General features: G+C 40.8%; 1 protein-coding gene across 3 annotated transcripts in view; it reads right to left on the bottom strand.

Moving 5' to 3' along the window:
• The window catches only part of TOX (thymocyte selection associated high mobility group box), a 306122-nt gene that overhangs the window by 61179 nt on the left and 230660 nt on the right, over nt 1-14283 (bottom strand). The gene's annotated exons all lie outside the window — the stretch shown is intronic.

The raw sequence follows: 14283 nt of genomic DNA, 5'->3' as shown, positions 1-14283 counted from the left end.
TTGGCCTTGTCATCCAAGATAGTTTAACTGGTTAAGATCACTTAAGAAATTCAAGTTTACGTTAGAACCAAGGTATTTTCTCTGTCTTCCTCTCTTTCACACACAATGTTTAGTGATCAATGAAATCTTTTTATAACAGTAAGTCACCGAATCAGAAATAAATATAAAACAAACATCTAATTGGATCTTTACTGTTCATTACAAAAAAAATTAAAGTCAAGATTTTTCAACAGGTATATATTGAGCTCATAAATTGAGTCACAGTATTTTTAAGAAAGTGGATTGACTGGTCCATTATGCCAACAGATATACCGGAATCTGACATTAGCCACTTTCAGTTAATTTGATGCTCTAGACGATATATGAACTATATTTTGACAAGATGACCTCTGGTTATAGCTGTCTTTGTACCACTTGATAAATTAGTACCTCTGGGAGAGAAATGTATATTAACATCTATAATTTAAGTTTATTCAATGTCTATTAACACATTGGGTGAAAAAATAGTGCACAGCATTGACTGAGGATCAGATCTGAATCTTAGAAAACATTTATATTGTTACAGGATGTTACTGACTTTTTGTTCCTTTCTTTCGAATACCAGCTTCCCTCCTAGTCAAACATATTAGCCTTGAAAGCTATCATTATCTCTGCCTCTAGCAGACAATCTATATCAAAACAGTTGTACACATAAAACTCTAACTACTTCTTGGCTGTATCTCTTCTGATCCAGCTGTTTCACTGAATAGCAGTTGGTGAACGGAGAACTAGAACATGGGTAGCCCTGAGGCCTTATTTGCTAATGTTACTCACCAGCTGCTGCTTTATATGGTGTTAGCAGGCAAGGGCTGGAAGTATGCCAGTTGCAGCAAGAACAAGGGAAAGTGAGGTATCTCTGAAGCCCTTCCATTTACCCCTGTCTATCATCATTTGACACTGAACATTGTTGAGTGCTATCCCCAGGGCTACTGAGAAACACTGCTGGAGTTAAACTGTGACTAGAGCTTACACTATCCCTTTTGTAAGCTTTTTTTTTTTTTTTTTTTAGGTGCCTCTCAAACATTGTAAAGGAAACTTCAGTTGAGTGCTAAAGATAAACCTCTTTCATATCATAAAAGAGGCTGGAAAGGCAAAACATCTATTTCTGTAAGAAATGTTTACTGCTACTAATGGATTTCAAAAAAGTAAAAAAACAAAGATAAAATAAGCCCCCCAACTAATTAGCAAGTATTTTGATCAGCCTTTTAAAATGAATATGCAAAGCATGCATACTCAAACTGGAAGTTGATTTAATAATATAATTTTAATTATTTTTCTCTAAACATTTTTATCAACAGGCACTATATATCCTTATCTGAACTGACTCTGGTTTTAAAACCCTCTTCATACATTATTTATTTAGCACCAGACATTGATACCATAAAGTGTTCTGGATTTTCTATGCTATATTCCTCATTTTCAAATGATATTGCTTTTTAAACAACTTGCACTTAGTTTTAGCTCTGACACTGAGACAGGGCAGAACTACACACCCTGTATTTTCATAGGACAGTACTCTGGATCAGGTGAAGTGGGGGAGTCAGCAGATAGGGCGGCGTGTGTCAATACTGGCCAGATACATAAAAAGCCAAAACAGAAAAGGAGAAAAGGAAGACTCTCCTGCCAGTGCAGCTATGAATATTGTAGGGAATTGTTGTAAGAAACTGCATTTTTCTTTTAAGTGCAATCAACTTTTCCTGTGAATTTTTAAACCAGATGGATACACATTTTCAATAACAACAATACAGTACAATACTTTACTTATCCTTTACAAAAATGTGAGAAGGCAGCTTGAAGAGAGTCTGTTCATGTGTGTATTTAAAATAAAGACTCAGCCCAACACCCAGTCTGAGAAGGTAGGTTGTGTCCTAGGTATTCGCAAAGGGAAAGACTGGAAGGCATCCTTCACAATAAACTGTGTCCCTAATATGTCCCCTCTGTAGGGAAATGGGGGAGATCTACAAGACAACTCATGTAGCTGTGGATCTTTTGGCACTATCTCATTCACCACCACATCTCATCACTTCCTGCAGAGTCCTCCCAAATCCTACAGGCTGCACAGTGAAAACAATGGAGCCATCCCATTCTGTATGTTTGTATCCAGCAAGAATTGACACCTTACCATATTAAAACATTTTTAAAAAGTCATAAAACTCCTCTATGGAAAGTAATTTACAACAGCTGTGAACAACAGAGAACATCACAGTTAATGATCAATGGTCAAGTTTAAAGTTTTAAGCAATGCACATAGGTAGTAGGGGTGTGCGAAACAGGCTGTATTCAATTCAGATTCAGCCTGAATTGGGGACAGTGATTCGATTCCTTGATTCGGATCACTGTCCCTGATTTGATTCAGCTGAATCTGAAGATTCAATGCTGATTCAGAGAATCAGCGATTAGGCCATAGACACAGCATAGAGTGGTGGGGGGGAGGAGGGGAGGAGGGGGGTGCTTGGCAGCAAACCCAGAAGTGGACCTGAAATACTTCTGGTCCACTTCAACGTCTGCTGTCAAGTGCGTAGCCCCCCCCCCGGCTTAGCAATCAGCTGCGGAGGAACCCCGGGTATCCCCCCAGATCGAGGAGGCACTGGTCACTGAGCTGGGGGAGAGAGGGTGGGCCCCCTGCATGCTCCCTGGTGGACCCGAAAGTGAACTGGAAGTGTTTCTGGTGCGGACTGGAAGTGCTTCTGCGAGTGTGCTGGGAAGCCCCACATGTGCCTTTGGGATGCTCCATCCGCCCCATCACAGCATTCATGAGCCACCTGGTACCTACCTTGAGGTGTGTAGAAAAAACGTTTAAAGCTGTGTCTATGTCTGAATTGCTGAATCTTTCTGAATCTCTCCGAATTGCTTTGGAGAGCTAAAAGGGTCTTCTGATTCGATTCAGATTTGGAGATTTGGCCATTGAATTGGGCTGAATCTCCACTGAATCGAATCAGGGACCGAAGCTTTGCATAGCCCTAATAGCTAGGGCCACCTGAAATTCTTTTCCAGTTTGGGGCAAATAGAAGCCAAGAAGTAGTAGCAGCATTGGTGCAAACACTTATAGTACAGTAGTACCCAAATACCCCAGTCAGATTGGAGACCTCATTGGGAAGGGTACTCCATGGCCAAGCTAGTGCTGGTGAAAATTTATAGACCAGCTGATCGACTTGGATCCCTCAACAGAAGGTAAGATAAGTTGCTGAAAAGGGCAGAGAATCATAGAATCATAGAGAAATAGGACTGGAAGGGATCTCCCTGGGTCATCTAGTCCAATCCCACTAAGAAAAGGCAGCTGGCAACAGATTTTCTGAAGCACCACTATATAAACTGTTGCATGAATACACTGAACCTGTGCATTCCCAGGCTGCCCGTGCCATGACCCATATTCCTCAGGTTTGGAATGTGCTGGCCACCTGACAAAGAGAACAGAAGATACAACCATTTTTTTACGTCATATCCTTTTCTCTTTCCACCTCTGGGGAATTTTACAATGTCTCTAAACTAGGAGTTAATGTATAATAATGTGCTCAAACCTTTAAAGGATTATCAAAATATCACTCCTGGCTCAATATATTACTATCAACTATTGCCCTGAGTATCTGTATACATCAATGAAACGTATTCATTTGCACTCCTTGGGGAAAGACATTTTTTTTTTTATGTGAAACACTATGAAAAATATGGCCCTATATAATCATGCTGTTACACGTGTCAGGTTTTTTTAAAAGCTTTCTTCAGAAGCATTGGGCTTTGGATGCAGTCAAGGCTGGGGATTTTGACTGGGGTGTATCAACGCTCCTGATCAGATTTTAATCTGGAGGTTCCTGGGTAGAGGTTCTTGCTCCTCTGCTCAGAGTCAGACTGAACTCCATATCTAGGGCCCAGAAGCAATTTTTCCCCATGGCTGGATTTGTAGAGACTGTAAGAAACACCTTCCTCTGTAACAGGAGGCATGTCTCTCTTTCTTTGATCTTTTGAGCCTTTTTAACAACCTTGCAGCTTCAGGGCATTGGCTACCATGGTCTCACTGCTTTACCTGTAGCAGATTAGGGTATTATGTCCTGTGGTTGTGTCAGGGTTGACTGTGTAATTTTGCTAAGGGGTTAGACAATGGATTTATATAGGATGGTTTGGATAGGGATGATCCTGCCTCAGGCAGGGGTTTGGACAATAAAATACAGCCTCTATGTAGCTATTTTGGAGCCACATTCAGTAAGCAAGCTGAAGAGGGATGTAATACTGAATGCATTTTTGAAGTTGAGATAAGACAGTTTGGTGTCTGAGAACAAAGTTTAAGATAGGAAAATATTAGCAGTTTGGAACATAAGGATTATCCTCATTTGACATCTTGAATGAACTTTCTGATGATCTAATAATGGAACCACCTGGTATTTCCATATTGCTTTTTACCTGAGAATCTCAGCATTCTTCACACGTATTAGCTAATTTAACTTACAACACTGAGTCTTTTATCCAACAGTTTTTGAAGGGAATCATCACATTTCTGGATGAAGTATTCAGCTTGTATTGAATTACTGGCACATATCTGAGCATCTGTCCCTTTAAATACCTGGTGGCAAGCACAGGTAAGTTATACAGAAGTTCAATTACTGAATTTACAATGCATTTTGTAGGTGCCAATAGGGTATGCAAACAGAGAAGTTGTGTCAGCCTGGCTGAAAATATATATCTAGGGACTTTCCCTAAATCATGGCTGTAGAGAGAATAGAATCCAGGCACATTAAATAATGGGTCATGTTTCCTCCATCACCTTAAAATGAATGTGAAGGGCAGCCCTCCATAGAGAATACACCCTTGTGTTCCCCACAGGGAAACCTTGTACTGGGAGAAACTTGGGGGCATAATACTGATATTCTTATCTTATCAATGGCCAGGACAGAATCTTTTAAGCAATTCACAGGATTCAGCTTATAGTATGAAAAGGAATGCCTTGTTTTCCTGATTTAAACCTGGTTCTCATGCAAAATGCGAGATTACATTGTTGTCAGTTGCTCAAGCTGACATCTTAAGATCCTAAAATTGATCATAAGAAATAAATAGATCTTCAAATTAAATATCAGAGGGGCAGCCAAAATTAAACATGATGTTGCCAAAATAATCCCTATTTTATTTGCAACAGTTCTCCAAAAGAAGAATTATGATGTAACAGTATTTCTCCAGAGCAGTTAACAGATAATTAGTCTCAACTAAAATTGCTATTCTATATATTTCTAAAAGAACAAGACACTAAATGGGGAATGGGGAAGGAGGGGAAGAGCAGATAAATTTGTCATTTTTATGTTAATCTGTAGAGCATTCCAAATGTATACAAGAAACAGAGGATTATACAATGATTTATGAAAACACTAATGCAGAAGGAAAAATACGTAAGGGCTGGATTCATTGAAGCTAGTGCTTTTGTGTTAGCTAATCTTTCCACATCATGGGCAGAATTCATCCTTAGGGGCAGTTGGTGATATGGCCATGATTTCCAACCTTTCACTGGGAGATATTTACTTAGTTTCTAGCTGAGGCTCCTCCATAGGAGGCTGCTGAGAGCTGATAACTCTTTACATCTTGCCTATGAGGGTCAAACATAGATCAGGGGATGACAATTAATTCTTTTTACACATTGTATCCTATATGTGGCTTGTTGTCAACTATGTTCCAGTTACTTGAGTCAGATAAAACCTTCTGGACAGTGTGCTCAAATTTCCTTCTGTTAAGTTTTCTAGCTAGAATTCTGGATTGGTACATCCCCACATTCCCAGACAGTCCCCCTCTTCCCAGCCATCGTCATCCATTTTTTTGGTTTGGTGGCATTATAAGTTCCTAAGAAAGTAGGAGGTTGTTGTTGCTTTGCACTGGTCCAACCTTCTCCCTTAACAAGAAAAGGTATCCTTCATGCAGCACTTTGTGCCAATTCTTCATTACTTAGTATAGTCCCAGGTAAAATTACTGCTATTCCCTACGCATGTCAGAACCACAAGAGTCATTGGATTAGTAATTCTAAGATTTTTTACAATAAATTCTAGGGTTTTTAATTTGGATGAGGGTTCAACTGCACATATTTTTTTTCTTCAGGACTAAAAACACAAAACACTTAAATGTCTTCTCAAAAATGAAAACACAAAATCACTTGACTTTAGAAGCCAAGTCTTTTTAAATATTACAAGATCTGTGATAAAATTGTGAGAACTGGTGACACCATGATGGAGTTAAGCTTCGGAGAACATCAATTTTTTATGGTAAAAACCCCACTTATGTTTTACAACTATCAAAAATGCAAGCATTAGACAACGATGAAATCAGAGTTGGAATTAAACTTTAAAAAGAGTCAAACAAACATGTTAACATATGGAAATGTATAGCTCAACCATCTACATGTCTCCACTTGGCTCCATAGGGATACCATGCAATAACCATAAACTTAAGATTGCTGCATATTAATGTTTGCTGTTCCAGATTAATTGAAACTGACTTATTGGCTAGGGACAGAAATCATCCCAGGCAAGGCTTTGTTTAGTCAGGTCTTAAAAATCTCCAAGGATACAGATTCCACAACCTTCTCTGGGTAACTTGTCCCACTACCTGCCTAGTGAGAAAGTTTTCTCTAATATCTGATTTAAACTTCCCTTGCTGCAGCTTGAGACTGTTGTTCCTTTTTATGACATCTGCCACCACTGAGAACAGTTTAGCTCCATCCTCTTTGGAACCTCCTTTCAGGTAGCTGAGGACTGCTATTAAATCTCCACCTCAATCTTCTCTTTTCCAGACTAAATAAACCCAATTCCCTCATCCTTCCTTCATAAGTCATGTGCCCCAGGTCCCTAAACATTTTTGTTGCCCTCTGCTGGACTCTCTCCAATTTGTCAACATCCTTTCTGTAGTGGGGGGCCCAAAACTGGACACAGTACTCCAGATGTGGTCTCACCAGTGCAGAATAGAAGGGAAGAATCACTTCCCTTGAACTGCTGGCAACACTCCTACTAATGCAGCCCAGTATGTCATTAGCCTTCTTGACAACAAGGGCACACTGTTGACTCATATTCAGCTTACTGCCCATTGTAACCTTCAGGTCCTTTTCTGCAGAGCTGCTGCCCAGCCAGTCAGTCCCCAGCCTGTACTAGTGCATGGGACTGCTCTGTCCTAAGTGCAGAACTCTACACTTGCCCTTACTGAACCTCATCAGATTTCTTTTGGTCCAATCCTCCAATTTGTCAAAGTCTCCCTGAATCCTAGCCCTATCCTTTAGTGTATCTGCTACTCCCCCAGCATGGTCTCATCTGCAAACTTGCTGAGGGTGCACTCTATGCCATCTTCCAAGTCATTGACAAAGATACTGAACAAAACAAGTGGGCACTCCACTTGATACCAGCTGCCAACTAGACTTCCAAACATTGACTACTACCCTCTGAGCCTGATGATCTAGCCAGTTTTCTATCCAACATCATTCATCCAGCCCATACTTCCTTAGCTTGCCTGCGAGACTATTGTGGGAGACTGCATCAAAAGCCTTGCTAAATTCAAGGTGTACCACATCCACTGGTCTCCCTGCATACACAGAGCCAGTCATCTCAACATAGAGGGCAATCAAGTTGGTCAGGCACGACTTGCCCTTGGTGAATCCATGCTGACTGTTCCTAATCACCTTCTCCTCCAAGTGCTTAAAAATGGATTCCTTGAGGACCTGCTCCATGATTTTTTCAGGGACTGAGGACAGGCCGATCAGTTTGTAGTTCCCTGGATCCTCCTTTCCCCCCTATCTTAAATATGGGCACTATATCTTAAATAGGAGCACTTTATATGTTCCTTTCCAATTGTCCAGGACCTCTCCCAATCGCCATGAGTTTTTAAAGATGATGGCCAACAGCTCTGCAATTACATCAGCCAACTCCCCTCAGCACCCTTGGGTACATCCTGTCTGGCCCCATGGACTTGTATATGTCCAGCTTTCCTAAATTATCCCTAACCTGTTTTACCACAGTTGGCAGCACAGTTTGGGGAGGTCATGAGCAGCCAGGTGCAGTAATTTGGGAGCTGACCTTACCTGTGAAGACTGGGGTGAAAAAGGCATTGAATACTTCAGTCTTTTCTGCATCCTCTGTCACTAGGCTGCCTCCCTCATTCAGTAAGGGACCCAAACTTTCATCTTCTTGTTACTGACATACTTATAGAAACCCTTCTTGTTTCTCTTCACATCCCTTGCTGACTGCAACTCCAACTGCACTTTGCCTTCCTGAGTTTATCCCTGCATGCCTGAGCAATACTCTTATGGTCTTCTCTAGAAACTGAGTGTACCCAAATGCCAAATCCTTGGTGCATGTGAGCATGTGTCCATGTGTGTAAGTGTATGGGCAGATGAAATTAAAGTCAAGGGGGAAATTTAACAGTTCAGATCAATTTCTATTTTTTACATGCATCTCAGTGGTTGATTTCTAGGAAAACCCTTGTTAAGAAACAACAATCAGTGTAGAACGAGCATAGACTCTATAGTTTAAAACAAGTTAAGAGAATAAAACAGTGCACAGCCTAGCAGAAGAAAGGCCATGTTTCAATACATCCTTGTTTTTATTTTATTTGTGTCACTAACCAAAAAGTAAAAATAATTAAGAAAGATCAGCATCTTGGGAGTACATCTTTATTGTACTCTAGTTTAAATATATAGTGGGTGGTGGCTGCAAGGAGAGTATCATTCTAAATCTGTATTCCATGAAGAAAATCAGTCAACATGAAATACTAGAAACCTTACAAGTAAAATGAATCCTAGATGATGAAGCCCAAATTATTAAAAAACAAAACAAAACAAAAAGCACCCACCCCAACTGACTATTAAATTTGCTACTAATAACTTCCAAAAATCATTCAGTCAAAAAAAAAAAAAAAGTAATTTTGATTGTTTTACATAGTGTGAGTTCTGTAAGTGACCTTAAGCGCCTTTAAAACAATTAAATACTCAAAATTTGACTGCAAAATTTTATAGCATGATCACATAATGACATGAATGCGGTAATACAGTTTCTGTATTTCTTGGTACACAGTTAATTTTGTGACTATTAACATTCTTTTCTACTCTGTTTTAATATCCTTTGAGTCACACAGGGCTAAGGTCTCAAAACTAATCATGAAAAAAACTAGTGACTGCTATTCACTCTAATATAATAACCCTTTATTTAAAACAACCTCCAATAAATTTCATTATAAGAAGTTATTAAAAGGGTTAAAAACCTATTAAATGTCAAAGAATTTGCCTGACTCAAACTTCTAATAAAGAAACAGAATAGGCTTTCTTTTTGAATTATTTAAATCTTTACTGACTGTGCATTGAACCATGAAATTAGAAAAGTGTTATTAGAAGTGTTCTCTGGTTTTTATAAAAGTTGTAGCATAGAATATATCAAACCACAGTCTTTAACTAGACTAGTTAAAGAAATAGGTTTTTAATCCCAAATACATGGTTTCTACTGATATAAAAGGGTCGTAATTAAGACTCTGGCCTGCAAGCTGAAGATAATAAAATTATTATTACAGGAGCATACATGTTCATTTGGTATATTCTGAATGCATGTTTCCATTTTAATTTGGAAAAATATCTTCAATTTTGTTTGATCTTGCAAAGTCCACTAATGCAGACCCTCTCAGCAAACAATTAGACTTTTAATAGTGACTCAATTTAAAGAATTAATGGTGAATAATTTGTGTTATCTTTTTTTTTTTTTTTGGAGTGTCTAATGCTTACAGGGTCAACAGCAGACACAGGTTGACACCAGACAAATGAGATCTAAGAAGTGCAAGTGAAATATTCTTGCACACTTCTCTTGATAACAGTATTGACTCTCTGATGCTTTTATTTAACAAATAACTCTGGGTCAATTTGTATTTTAGCAATTATTCATATGTGGAAACAAATATGCACTTCACAGAAACCTTAGATCAGCAGTGATTCAAAAAGCTTCAGTCAAATGCACCTGAATCAATATTGTTTCTGCAAAACAATGCAGTCAGAAAGAGACTTGGAAGGGGATGGGTAAAGCAACACTGGTTTACCTCCTTGGGACAATAACAGAAGTCTCCGTGGTATCTGAAGCTTCTAAGCTTAAGAACGTTACACAATCTATGGAAAACATTGGTAAGAGATACTGGTCATTCCACTCATCAAAATGTTTTTGCTGTGCCCAATCCTATGAAGTACATGCATCTCCAGAAAAGTTCTAAGAGCCTCATCACTCACTGAAGAAAGTGTAGCTTAGCAGAACTTGGTGAGAAGGACCAGAAGAAAACAGGAGAAGTAAAACTAAATAGCAGGTATCTTCACAATCCTGAGCTTGTGATTGACTAGCAACACTGCACTGCTGTAACTTATCCATGACTAGCCGTAGTCCCAGTTGGCCACTTTGTTCTATTCCATTCTTGCTTAGGTAGGTTCCTATACTGTCACAATAGTCTGACAGCTCCTATACTGTCAGAATAGAATTGCCCTTCTCTCATTCTCTTTTCTGGTAGCCAAAGCTGGTCTCAGTGCACTCCTTTTTTCCCTAAATAAAGAGGGCTAGTTTTGAGTTACTATAGTAAGTTTCAGGCATCTGGACATTTCCCCCAACTTTGCCCCTCCCCCACAACTGTCATCCTCCAGTAGCTCATTCAGTTAGTTTCCCAGCAGTTTTGTGCTCTCAGAAGATCTGGACCCCTTGATAACTGAGCATTCTCAACAGCCTGTAGGAATGGGAGATGAAATGGCATTCTTGTTATTGGCTATAAGCAGGGATAGATTACAAGGGTCAGATTTTTCCTTATTTTGTTCATGTGCATGTGTACAAGTGTCAGTCACCCACTGATGTTCATCTGAGTTGAATTTGGTCATAAGTATTATAAATCACTTTTGTACACTTAGTATTAGTAATCAGTGTTTTTTTTTTAATTCAGTGAATATTTTTGTAAAATGAGTACTTTAGAAGATTACATTAAGATTCTAACAGAGACTGGTTCCTATGGAATAAAAAGTAATAGTTCATTCTGAATCAAAATTTTACTGAGATTTTTGGCTTAAAGTGATTTTTCTAGGAATCCTAAAATTACAGGAGAGCAGCACAATCTGTGATTTCACTCAAATACAATGCTTTAAATATTTTGTTTTAAAACATTTATATTAGTCTGCCCATGTGAATGGTTTGGGTATGCAACTTGTCTGTTTCTGCCCTCAGACATACAGATATCATCTTCCTACCAGCATAATTTTTTTTACAGTGGCACAAAGGCCAAGCAAACAAATGTCCTTACCCTTTGTTGTGCCACAAATGCCCAGAATTATGGCTGTGACAATAGGTGGTATACATTTATGCCCCTTTCTTTTCACAGACGATATCTGTTTGTTTTATGGTAGGTAAGCATGGGCAGCCTAAAGCTGCCCACACTTTCCAACTGCCCTGGGCAGTTCAGGTGCTCCTAGGGCTTCAGGGCCCAATCTTGCACATTCATTCCCGAGGCATACAGGATCAGGCGCCTCGAGTGTCTGTCTGGCATTCCCTGATTTGCAGAGGCATGCCCTGGAATCACCTGGCAGTGTGATTCTCTGGGTGCATGCATCATACTGTCTCAGGGGACACATCTAGAATAGGGAACCCCAGGTTCCCCCATTGCAAAGGCACACCCCAAATCAGGGCATGCTGAGAGATTTCCAGGGTGTGTGTTTGCAAGCAAGGAATGCAGGGTTCTTCCATTTGCAGTTATCCTATCAGGCCCCTGGAGCTCCAGGAGTGGCAGAGTCCCAATCCTGTGGGACAACAGGCAATATCTGTCTTGCCCAATGAAGCAGATCAGCTGTGCTGGGACAAATCCAAGTGTCTCATGCTATGATAACAAGACATGCAGGACTAAAAGTCTTTGAGGAATACTGTAGTTATCTTGAATGACCAAGTAAGCACTCAGAATTCTGCTACTGACCATAGTACGTAAATGGGATAGTCATCCAATTTAAATCTACCTGACTTACACATGTTAATAGTGGGGACCTGAGAAACCCCCCCCCAGATGAAACATACAATAGGTAAGGTATAACTGTAAGCTATGACTTTGTGAATATATATATTGTGCCTATCTTGCTTGTCCTCCTCTCCCTCCCATACTCTCTTAGAAAGAATTGCAAAAGTGCTATAACAACTGTAGTATTTGACAGCAAGACACCTGGGGCCTGCTGATGACCTGTGTCTGCCTGTTTGCACCCCATGCATATAACTGTCATTAAAGTCAAGGGACTATGTGTGGTCAGTCCTTCTGCAGCATCTGGGACTGGGCAAAAAACTGGGAAATTTTCAAGTTATGGTAGCTCAAATGGAAAGACATTTAAAAGTGAACTTGAGTGGAATGTTAGCCAGCTTTTGCCTAAATTCTGCTCCAGATGTGGTCATGTTTGATTCTGCTTGATTTCAACATAAATTTCATTTGGCCATTTGAAGGAAAAAAGAATGTTCCTCTTTGAATATGATTTACTGCAAAACCTTGTGCTCCGAGTTCACCCTTGGCTTGGTACCAGAGATCTCTCTAGGGGAAAAAGAGAGAAAGCCTAACTCATGGCTTTCCAGTCACAGAGCCATACACAGGAGTGGGAGCAAGGTCTACTTTGAGAGACAGCATCCCAGTGGTTAGGAGGCTAACCTGAGATGTGCGAGACCAAAGTCCCAGCTTTTCTTGATTCAGAATGATCTGGGATGACAAAATGTTCTGGCAGAACAGAGGCAGGGCTGGGACTTAATGCTACCATCTATCATATCCCAGGTAAATGGTACTCTTTTCTGTTTATACAAGAATGTTTGAAAGGTTTCATTTTCCTTCTGATGTGGAATGGAAACAAAACTCTTCAGTTTCTGTGAAACACAACTCTTGTCCTCTGATTAGCACTAATTTGCCCTTTTTACATGAGGTCTTAATATTCTATCATCCCAGGTAGGTACTCTGATGAGGAATTTCACTGGTTCTAAGGCCTGGAGGGGACTTGAGAAAAAGGAAATGGCCTCAATACATAAAATACCCTTATTTCAATAAATAATTTATTTTAGAAATCATCTCTCTCCAACAGAAATAATGGAATTGTGTTAGCTGTTGAACCCCCTAGCAAACATTTACACGAAGACTTCTGTTACAAGATGTATTTATTTGCAATTGGGATGCATATTCACTGCACCTACTGGATAAACAGCTGTACTTCGCTTTCTATTCTTTTACATTTCAATGAAAACAAAGGCCAAACCTGGTTTGGGAACTAATTTCTAAGCACTAAACATTGATGTATCCACTCAAATATAAAAAAGGGGGTGAAATCCTCTCCCTAATATCTTGTTGTCTTTATATTGCCTTAAGGCATACAGTGACTGATTTTCTTTCAGATATCAGTCACATATTGTATTTACTGTTGTTCAAAAGTAATGCTACTTTCAGGTAGAGGTGCACCAATACATTGGTCCAATATTGGATTGGTACTAATATAATGAAAACTGCCTGTATCAGTTATTGGCTCAAGGGTGCTGATAATTTGGCTGATAAATGTCTGTGCTGCATGCAGCTGCAGCGCGGCACTCAGGCAATGAGGAGCACAGTTGGCAGCATGAAGAGCTGCTTGCAGCTGGTACGTCCAGTGTGGTGAATGGGCAGGGGGGGCTGATAAACTCCACCCCACAGTGAGGGAGGGGTCAGGGGCAGGCGCTACCCAAGCAGGGTGGAGCCACAGCTCGTGGCAGGGGGGCGGCTCCCACTGCTTCTTACACCTCAGAAGGGCATGGGGGGGGGGCATGTATGAGGCTATGTAGGGCTCTTCTCAGTGGGGGCTGGGCTTGGAGCAGGCACTGCCAGCATTGGGAGTATGATGCATCCACCCCAAATTTTGCCTGTACTTCCAGCTGCCTAGCATAGCTCCAGCTCTTCCTGGTGTGTGGGTGGAGGTGAGGTGTTGAGCCAGGGCTGCACTGGGTGGCTGGCAGTGGCGGCGCTGGGAGCAGAGCGGTAGCAAAATTTGGGGTGGATGCAGCATTCTCCCAGCACTGCCGGTGTCCACTCTGAGCCAAGCTCCCGCCGAAAAGAGCCCTGCACATTCCTGGCTGCAGCCCGCCCTGCCCTGCGCAGATCCAGGCGGCACACACCCTGCCTGTAGCTTCTTGGGGTACAAGCAGCAGCTGTGGCTCCGGTCCCCCTCTGCCCCACCTGGGTAGCCCCTGCCCCTGCCCCCTCCCTCACTGTGGGTGGCGTTCATCTGCACCCCCCCCATGTCCC

This window comes from Alligator mississippiensis, chromosome 3 (genome assembly GCF_030867095.1).
Source record: "Alligator mississippiensis isolate rAllMis1 chromosome 3, rAllMis1, whole genome shotgun sequence".
Classification (NCBI taxonomy): domain Eukaryota; kingdom Metazoa; phylum Chordata; order Crocodylia; family Alligatoridae; genus Alligator; species Alligator mississippiensis.
The sequence above is the reverse complement of the archived record's forward strand: the minus strand, read 5'-3'. Positions and strand labels throughout refer to the sequence as shown.